This window comes from Coregonus clupeaformis, unplaced genomic scaffold (genome assembly GCF_020615455.1).
Source record: "Coregonus clupeaformis isolate EN_2021a unplaced genomic scaffold, ASM2061545v1 scaf2726, whole genome shotgun sequence".
NCBI lineage: Eukaryota > Metazoa > Chordata > Actinopteri > Salmoniformes > Salmonidae > Coregonus > Coregonus clupeaformis.
This window is the reverse complement of record NW_025536180.1, coordinates 37,501-47,565: the sequence shown is the minus strand read 5'-3', so window position 1 is coordinate 47,565 and position 10,065 is coordinate 37,501. Positions and strand designations below refer to the sequence as shown.

The window sequence follows — 10,065 nt, the reverse complement described above, 5'->3', positions numbered from 1 at the left end:
CAAAACAGCACAATTGATGTTCGACGTCCACAACAATGTTTAAACCCTATCAGGTGACCATTTTGTGAGGTCTGGGAAAAATGTAAAGACATTTAGATGTTGGGGTGTAGTTACCCTTAAATGCAAGCATGCAGGATCAGGAAGAGACCTTGTTTGTAGCTGTGTTGCTGTAGAACAAAATGGCCACTGGAGTGGGATGCAAATGATCACGTATAATTCTGCCAGGCAGGCATAGGCTACTTTGTAGCTTAACATTTACTTATGCGAGGTTTTGGGGAAAGCCATTCCTTCCCCTACCAGAAGAAGGTTATCATTAGCATCACGCTAACGGCTACACAAAGTGTAGACATACTGCCGCGCACCGCACACACATGCACACAGACAGGGGCATTCCGTGCCGCTTTCAGAAAGTTCAGTGGAAATACGTAATCACTGATGCATTTCTGTTCATATCTTATGATTGACTTGGGCAATTGAATGCTAAGTTTCTAAATGTTGAATAGATTTAGTTGATTTCTTACTAAGTTCAATAAATTTGAATATTCAGACAAGCACACGGCCATACCACAACGCCCGATTTATCTCATAAGCATCTATGGATGGGAGACCGCCTGGGAATACCAGGTGCTGTAAGCTTTTGTCCCAGTAGAGCGTGCTTCACGATGGAGCAACTGCTTTTTATTTATCACCCTTAATACTGTCATGGATTGTTATTGGACTAAATGGAAGTTTGTGTAAACGGCCCTGCCCTGATCAACTCAAATCAAATAATGGACAGTGCTTTCTCAAAATATAGGCAGTACATGCAGCCTTTGTTTTTAGTCTAGGAGACAGTCAATGTCTGTAGTCCATTAGGGCACCATAAAATCCCTTCAATGTTTTTGCCTGATTCCGTTAATTCCCAAGTTCCCTTTTCTCCGCTTAGATTTCCGGCTGACCGCTTGTCCCTGGTTTTGGCAGGCTTTCGCCTCAAAAAGTACACCTTTTAATAGCAAAACAGCACAATTGGATGTTCTATGTCCACAACAACAATGTTTAAACCCTATCAGTGACCATTTGTGAGGTCTGGGGAAAAATGTAAGACATTTAGCTGTTGGGGTGTAGTTACCCTTAAATGCAAGCGTGCACCAGGAAGTAGGACTCTTTGTTTGGTTAAGCTGTGTGTTGCTGTAGAACAAATGTAACTGGAGTGATGCAAATGATCACGGTATAATCTTCTGCCAGGCAGGCAGGCTACTTGTAGTTAACATTTACTTTGCGAAGGTTTTAGGGAAAGCCATTCCTTCCCTACCAGAAGAAGGTTATCATTAGCATCATCGGCGAATCTGCTACACAAAGTGTAGACATATCGCTGCCACACCGCACACATGCACACAGACAGGCATTCCCAGCCGCTTCAGAAAGTTCATGGATATTTAATCACCGATGAGTTCATGTCTTATGATTGACTTGGGCAAATGAATGCATTTTCGTAACAAGTTGAATAGATTTAGTTGATTTCTACTAAGCCTTCAATAAATGTTTGAATATTGTTGAATTTCGGGTTTAATGTCTGGATTCCGTGATTCGGTCCGTAACGCCATTTTGCGATAGGCCCTAGTCAATGAAACTTATTATAAATCAACATAGGAGGTGCTCCTCTTCCCCCAACAAGACTACATATATATATATATATATATATATATAATATATATATATATATATTGGAAAATGGAAGCAGGGGTTGAGCTTCTTCAGTTTGTGTCACAAAGTGATACGTTTCTGTGTCCCTTTAGAGTGAGGACACATTGACTTTATATAGTGTACCAAGAGTTGTTCCTCGCTTACGGCGCCATACCATCCTGAATACGCCCCGATCTCGCCCGATCTCAGAAGCTAGCAGCGTCGGTCTGAGTACTTGGATGGGAGACCGCCTGGGAGATACCAGGTGCTGTAAGTTTTTGTCCCAGTAGAGCGTGTTCTTGTGTCATGGAGCAATCTGCTTTTATTTATCACCCCAAAAATATCATGGATTGTTATTGGACTAAATGTATTTGTGTATGTGCCTGCCCTGCCCTGATCAAATCAAATAAAATAATGCATACAGCTTTCTCTAAATATAGGCAGTGCATGCAGCCTTGAGTTTAGTCTAGGAGATAGCCAATGTCCTAGTCCATTAGGGCACTAAAAATCCCTTCAATGTTTTGCCTGGATCCGTTAATTCCTAAGTTCCTTTCTCCGCTTAGATTTCAAGACCGCTTGTCGTCCCTGTTTTGGCAGGTTTTCGCTCTCAAAAGTAAGCACCTTTTAATAGCAAAACAGCACAATTGATGGTTCTGTATGTCCACAACAATGTTTAAACCCTATCAGGTGACCATTTGTGAGGTCTGGGGAAAACAAGACATTTAGATGTTGGGGGTGTAGTTACCAAATGCAAGCATGCACCAGGAAGAGACCTTTGTTTGGTTAAGCTGGTGTTAAGCTGAGAGAATAATGGCTACTGGAGTGATGCAAATGATCACGGTAGCACTCTGCCAGGCAGGCATAGGCTACTGTGTAGTTAATCATTTACATGTATGTTTTGGGAAAGCTCATTCCTTCCCCTACCAGAAGAAGGTTATCATTAGCAACATCGCTAACGCCACACAAAGTGTAGAACACGCGCGCATCAGCATTATACAACACAGGGGCATTCTGTGCGCGGCCAGAAAGTTCATGGAACTACTTAATCACTGATGCATTTTTGTTCATGTCTTGGTGATTGACGTGGGCAAATGAATGCGTTTTCTAACAAGTTGAATAGATATAGTTGATTTTACTAAGTTCAATAAATGTTTGAATATTGTTGAATTTCGCTTTAATGGTCTGGATTCCGTGATTCGGTCCGCAACGCTTTCATTTTATAGGGCCCTAGTCAATGAACTTGGTCATAAATCAAATAGGATATCCCTCTTCCCCTCTACCAAGACTCAATATATATATATATATATATATATATATATATATATATATATATATTGGAAATGTAAGCAGGGGTTGAGCTTCAGCTTGTGTCACAAAGTGGATACGCTTCTGTGTCCCTTTCAGAGTGAGTGACACATTGGACTTTATATAGTGTGTACCAAGAGTTGTTCCTCGCTACGGCCACACCACTGAATACGTCCCGATCTCGGCCCGATCTCGAAGCTAAGCAGCCGCCGGGCCTGGTTAGTACTTGATGGAGACCTCATGGACTTCAGGTGCTGTAGCTTTTTTGTCCCAGTAGAGCGTGTTCTTGTGTCATGGAGCAACTGCTTTTTATTTATCACCCTAATAATATCATGGATTGGTTATTGGACTAAATGTAGTTTGTGTGTGCTGGGCCCTGCTGATCAAATCAAAATGGACAGTAAGCTTCCTCAAAATATAGTAAGCAGTACATGCAGCCTTTGTTTTTTAGTCTAGGAGACAGTCAACGTCTGTAGTCCATTAGGGCACTATAAATCCCCTTTAATGTTTTGCCTGATTCTGTTAATTCTAAGTTCCCTTTTCTCCGCTTTGATTTCCCGCTGATCGCTTTGTTGTTTTGGCAGGTTTTCGCTTCAAAAGTCTACACCTTTTTAATACAAAACAGCACAATTGGATGTTCTATGTCCACGACAATGTTTAAACCCTATCAGGTGACCATTTGTGAGGTCTGGGAAAAATGTGAAGACATTTAGATGTTGGGGTGTAGTTACCCCTTAAATGCAAGCTCAGCACCAGGAAGAGACCTTTGTTTGGTTAAGCGGTGCTGCTGTAGAACAAATGGCCACCTGGAGTGATGCAAATGATCACGGTATAATTTCTGCCAGGCAGGCATAGGCTACTTTGTAGGTTACACATTTACTTGCGAAGGTTTTGGGGAAAGCCATTCCTTCCCTACCAGAAGAAGGTTATCATTAGCATCATCGCTAACGCTACACAAAGTGTAGACATACGCGCAGCACCGCACACATGCACAACAGACAGGGGCATTCCTGTGCCGCGGCCAGAAAGTTCATGGAAATACGAATCACTGATGTATTTTTGTTCATGTTCTTATGATTGACTTGGGCAAATGAATGCGTTTTCTAACAAGTTGAATAGATTTAGTTGATTTCGTACTAAGTTCAATAAATGTTTGAATATTGTTGGAATTTCGGTTTTATGTCTGGATTCCGTGATTCGTCCGCAACGCTATTTTATAGGGCCCTAGTCAATGAACTTGTCATAAATCAACATAGGATATGCCCCTCTCCAACAAGACTTAATATATATATATATATATATATATATATATTATATATATATATATATATATATATATATTGGAAATGTAAGCAGGGGTTGAGCTTCTTCAGTTTCAGTGTCACAAAGTGGATACGTTTCTGTGTCCCTTTCAGAGTGAAAGTGACACATTGACTTTATATGTGTACAAGAGTTGTTCCCCGCACCCATACTAATACGCCCGATCTCGTTCCGATCTCGGAAGCTAAGCAGGTCGGGCCTGGTTAGTACTGGAGGGGGAGACCGCTGGGAGTACCAGGTGCTGTAAGCTTTTTGTCCCAGTAGAGCGTGTTCTTTTTGAGTGTGGAGCAACTGCTTCTTTATTTATCACCAATAATATCATGGATTGTTATTGGACTAAATGCAGTTTGTGTGTGCAAAGGCCCTGCCCTGATCAAATCAAATAATGGACAGTGCGTTTCCTCAAAATATAGGCAGTACATGCAGCCTTTGTTTTTAGTCTTAGGAGAGACAGTCAATGTCTGTAGTCCATTAGGGCACTAAAAACCTTCAATGTTTTGCCTGATTCCGTTAATTCCCAAGTTCCCTTTTCTCCGTTTAGATTTCCGTTGACCGCTTGTCCCTGTTTTGGCAGGTTTTCGCCTCAAAAGTACACCTTTTTAATAGCAAAACAGCACAATTGGATGTTCTATGTCCACAACAATGTTTAAACCATATCATGGTGACCATTTGTGAGGTCTGGGAAAAATGTAAGACATTTAGATTTTGGGGTGTAGTTACCCCTAAATGCAAGCGTGCACCAGGAAGAGACCTTTGTTTGGTTAAGCGGTGTTGCTGTAGAACAAATGGCCACTGGAGTGATGCAAATGATCACGGTATACCTGCCAGGCAGGCATAGGCTACTTTGTAGTAACATTTACTTGCGAAGGTTTTGGGGCCATTCCTTCCTACCAGAAGAAGGTTATATTAGCATCATCACTAACGGCTACACAAAGTGTAGACATCGCGCGCACCGCACACATGCACACAGACAGGGGCATTCCTGTGTCCGTACAGAAAGTTCATGGAAATACGAATCACTGATGGCATTTTGTTCATGTCTTATGATTGACTTGGGCAAATGAATGCGCTTCAAACAAGTTGAATAGATTTAGTTGATTTCTACTAAGTTCAATAAATGTTTGAATATTGTTGAATTTCGGTTTAATGTCTGAATCCGTGAATCGTCCGCAACGCCTATTTTATAGGGCCCTAGTCAATGAACTTGTCATAAATCAACATAGGATATGCTCCCCCTCCCCCAACAAGACTCAATATATATCTATATATTGGAAATGTAAGCAAGGGTTGAGCTTCTTCAGTTTGTGTCACAAAGTGGATACGCTTCTGTGTCCCTTTCTAGAGTGAGTGACACATTGACTTTATATAGTGTACCAAGAGTTGTTCTTAGCTTACGGCCATACCAGCCTGAATACGCCCGATCTCGTCCGATCTCGGAAGCTAAGCAGGGTCGGGCCTGGTTAGTACTTGGATGGGAGACCGCCTGGGAATACCAGGTGCTGTAAGCTTTTGTCCCAGTAGAGCGTGCTCTTGTGTCATGGAGCAACTGCCTTTTATTTATCACCCTAATAATATCATGGATTGTTATTGGACTAAATGCAGTTTGTGTGTGCTGCCCTGCCCTGATCAAATCAAATAATGGACAGTGCGGTTTCCTCAAAAATATAGGCAGTACATGCAGCCTTTGTTTTTAGTCTAGGAGACAGTCAATGTCTGTAGTCCATTAGGGCACTATAAAATCCCTTCAATTTTTTGCCTGATTCCGTTAATTCCCAAGTTCCCTTTTCTCCGTTTAGATTTCCCCGTTGACCGTTTGTCCCTGTTTTGGCAGGTTTTCGCTCTCAAAAGTACACCTTTTTAATAGCAAAACAGCACAATTGGATGTTCTATGTCCACAACAATGTTTAAACCCTATCAGGTGACCATTTGTGAGGTCTGGGAAAAATGGAAGACATTTCGATTTTGGGGTGTAGTTACCCTTAAATGCAAGCGTGCACCAGGAAGAGACCTTTGTTTGGTTAAGCCGTGTTGCTGTAGAACAAATGGCCACTGGAGTGATGCAAATGATCACGGTATAATTCTGCCAGGCAGGCATAGGCTACTTTGTAGTTAACATTTACTTGCGAAGGTTTTGGGAAAGCCATTCCTTCCCTACCAGAAGAAGGTTATCATTAGCATCATCGCTAACGGCTACACAAAGTGTAGCCAACACGCCGCAACGCACACACATGCACACAGACAGGGGCATTCCTGTGCCGTTTCAGAAAGTTCATGGAAATACGAATCACTGATGCATTTTGTTCATGTCTTATTGACTTGGGCAAATGAATGCTTTTCTAACAAGTTGAATAGATTTAGTTGATTTCTTACTAAGTTCAATAAATGTTTGAATATTGTTGAATTTCGGTTTAATGTCTGGATTCCGTGATTCGGTCCGCAACGCCTATTTTATAGGGCCCTAGTCAATGAACTTGTCATAAATCAACATAGGATATGCCCTCCCCCAACAAGACTCAAATATATATATATATATATATATATATATTGGAAATGTAAGCAAGGGTTGAGCTTCTTCAGTTTGTGTCACAAAGTGGATACGTTTCTGTGTCCCTTTCAGAGTGAGTGACACATTGACTTTATATAGTGTACCAAGAGTTGTTCCCTAGCTTACGGCCATACCAGCCTGAAAACGCCCGATCTCGTCCGATCTCGGAAGCCAAGCAGGGTCGGGCCTGGTTAGTACTTGGATGGGAGACCGCCTGGGAATACCAGGTGCTGTAAGCTTTTTGTCCCAGTAGAGCGTGCTCTTGTGTCATGGAGCAACTGCCTTTTAGTTATCACCCTAATAATATCATGGATTGTTATTGGACTAAATGCAGTTTGTGTGCTGCCCTGCCCTGCCCTGATCAAATCAAATAATGGACAGTGCGTTTCCCTCAAAATATAGGCAGTACATGCAGCCTTGGTTTTTAGTCTAGGAGACAGTCAATGTCTGTAGTCCATTAGGGCACTATAAAATCCCTTCAATGTTTTGCCTGATTCCGTTAATTCCCAAGTTCCCTTTTCTCCGTTTAGATTTCCCCGTTGACCGTTTGTCCCTGTTTTGGCAGGTTTTCGCTCTCAAAAGTACACCTTTTTAATAGCAAAACAGCACAATTAGATGTTCTATGTCCACAACAATGTTTAAACCCTATCAGGTGACCATTTGTGAGGTCTGGGAAAAATGTAAGACATTTAGATTTTGGGGTGTAGTTACCCTTAAATGCAAGCGTGCACCAGGAAGAGACCTTTGTTTGGTTAAGCAGTGTTGCTGTAGAACAAATGGCCACTGGAGTGATGCAAATGATCACGGTATAATTCTGCCAGGCAGGCATAGGCTACTTTGTAGTTAACATTTACTTGCGAAGGTTTTGGGGAAAGCCATTCCTTCCCTACCAGAAGAAGGTTATCATTAGCATCATCGCTAACGGCTACACAAAGTGTAGACATACGCGCGCACCGCACACATGCACACAGACAAGGGCATTCCTGTGCCGTTTCAGAAAGTTCATGGAAATACGAATCACTGTTGCATTTTGTTCATATCTTATGATTGACTTGGGCAAATGAATGCATTTTCTAACAAGTTGAATAGATTTAGTTGATTTCTTACTAAGTTCAATATGGATGGGAGACCGCCTGGGAATACCAGGTGCTGTAAGCTTTTTGTCCCAGTAGAGCGTGCTCTTGTGTCATGGAGCAACTGCCTTTTATTTATCACCCTAATAATATCATGGATTGTTATTGGACTAAATGCAGTTTGTGTGTGCTGCCCTGCCCCGATCAAATCAAATAATGGACAGTGCGTTTCCCTCAAAATATAGGCAGTACATGCAGCCTTTGTTTTTAGTCTAGGAGACAGTCAATGTCTGTAGTCCATTAGGGCACTATAAAATCCCTTCAATGTTTTGCCTGATTCCGTTAATTCCCAAGTTCCCTTTTCTCCGTTTAGATTTCCCCGTTGACCGTTTGTCCCTGTTTTGGCAGGTTTTCGCTCTCAAAAGTACACCTTTTTAATAGCAAAACAGCACAATTGGATGTTCTATGTCCACAACAATGTTTAAACCCTATCAGGTGACCATTTGTGAGGTCTGGAAAAAATGTAAGACATTTAGATTTTGGGGTGTAGTTACCCTTAAATGCAAGCGTGCACCAGGAAGAGACCTTTGTTTGGTTAAGCGGTGTTGCTGTAGAACAAATGGCCACTGGAGTGATGCAAAATGATCACGGTATAATTCTGCCAGGCAGGCATAGGCTACTTTGTAGTTAACATTTACTTGCGAAGGTTTTGGGGAAAGCCATTCCTTCCCTACCAGAAGAAGGTTATCATTAGCATCATCGCTAACGGCTACACAAAGTGTAGATATACGCGCGCACCGCACACATGCACACAGACAGGGGCATTCCTGTGCCGTATCAGAAAGTTCATGGAAATACGAATCACCGATGCATTTTGTTCATGTCTTATGATTGACTTGGGCAAATGAATGCGTTTTCTAACAAGTTGAATAGATTTAGTTGATTTCTTACTAAGTTCAATAAATGTTTGAATATTGTTGAATTTCGGGTTTAATGTCTGGATTCCGTGATTCGGTCCGCAACGCCTATTTTATAGGGCCCTAGTCAATGAACTTGTCATAAATCAACATAGGATATGCCCTCTTCCCCCAACAAGACTCAAATATATATATATATATATATTGGAAATGTAAGCAAGGGTTGAGCTTCTTCAGTTTGTGTCACAAAGTGGATACGTTTCTGTGTCCCTTTCAGAGTGAGTGACACATTGACTTTATATAGTGTACCAAGAGTTGTTCCCCGCTTACGGCCATACCAGCCTGAATACGCCCGATCTCGTCCGATCTCGGAAGCTAAGCAGCGTCGGGCCTGGTTAGTACTTGGATGGGAGACCGCCTGGGAGTACCAGGTGCTGTAAGCTTTTGTCCCAGTAGAGCGTGCTCTTGTGTCATGGAGCAACTGCCTTTATTTATCACCCTAATAATATCATGGATTGTTATTGGACTAAATGCAGTTTGTGTGTGCTGCCCTGCCCTGATCAAATCAAATAATGGACAGTGCGTTTTCCTCAAAATATAGGCAGTACATGCAGCCTTTGTTTTTAGTCTAGGAGACAGTCAATGTCTGTAGTCCATTAGGGCACTAAAAAATCCCTTCAATGTTTTGCCTGATTCCGTTAATTCCCAAGTTCCCTTTTCTCCGTTTAGATTTCCCCGCTGACCGTTTGTCCCTGTTTTGGCAGGTTTTCGCTCTCAAAAGTACACCTTTTTAATAGCAAAACAGCACAATTGGATGTTCTATGTCCACAACAATGTTTAAACCCTATCAGGTGACCATTTGTGAGGTCTGGGAAAATGTAAGACATTTAGATTTTGGGGTGTAGTTACCCTTAAATGCAAGCGTGCACCAGGAAGAGACCTTTGTTTGGTTAAGCGGTGTTGCTGTAGAACAAATGGCCACTGGAGTGATGCAAATGATCACGGTATAATTCTGCCAGGCAGGCATAGGCTACTTTGTAGTTAACATTTACTTCGAAGGTTTTGGGGAAAGCCATTCCTTCCCTACCAGAAGAAGGTTATCATTAGCATCATCGCTAACGGCTACACAAAGTGTAGACATACGCGCGCAACCGCACACATGCACACAGACAGGGGCATTCCTGTGCCGTACCAGAAAGTTCATGGAAATACGAATCACTGATGCATTTTGTTCATGTCTTAT

General features: G+C 42.0%; 3 non-coding genes across 3 annotated transcripts; all 3 read left to right on the top strand.

The window, feature by feature from the left end:
* Positions 1–5,676: 5,676 nt before the first annotated feature.
* On the top strand, positions 5,677–5,795 carry LOC123489076. The gene has a single exon (XR_006660419.1). It is a non-coding gene; the product is annotated as a 5S ribosomal RNA (ribosomal RNA).
* Positions 5,796–6,952: 1,157 nt separating this feature from the next.
* On the top strand, positions 6,953–7,071 carry LOC123489057. The gene has a single exon (XR_006660403.1). It is a non-coding gene; the product is annotated as a 5S ribosomal RNA (ribosomal RNA).
* Positions 7,072–9,146: 2,075 nt separating this feature from the next.
* Positions 9,147–9,265, top strand: LOC123489062. Its single transcript, XR_006660408.1, has one exon. It is a non-coding gene; the product is annotated as a 5S ribosomal RNA (ribosomal RNA).
* Positions 9,266–10,065: the final 800 nt, after the last annotated feature.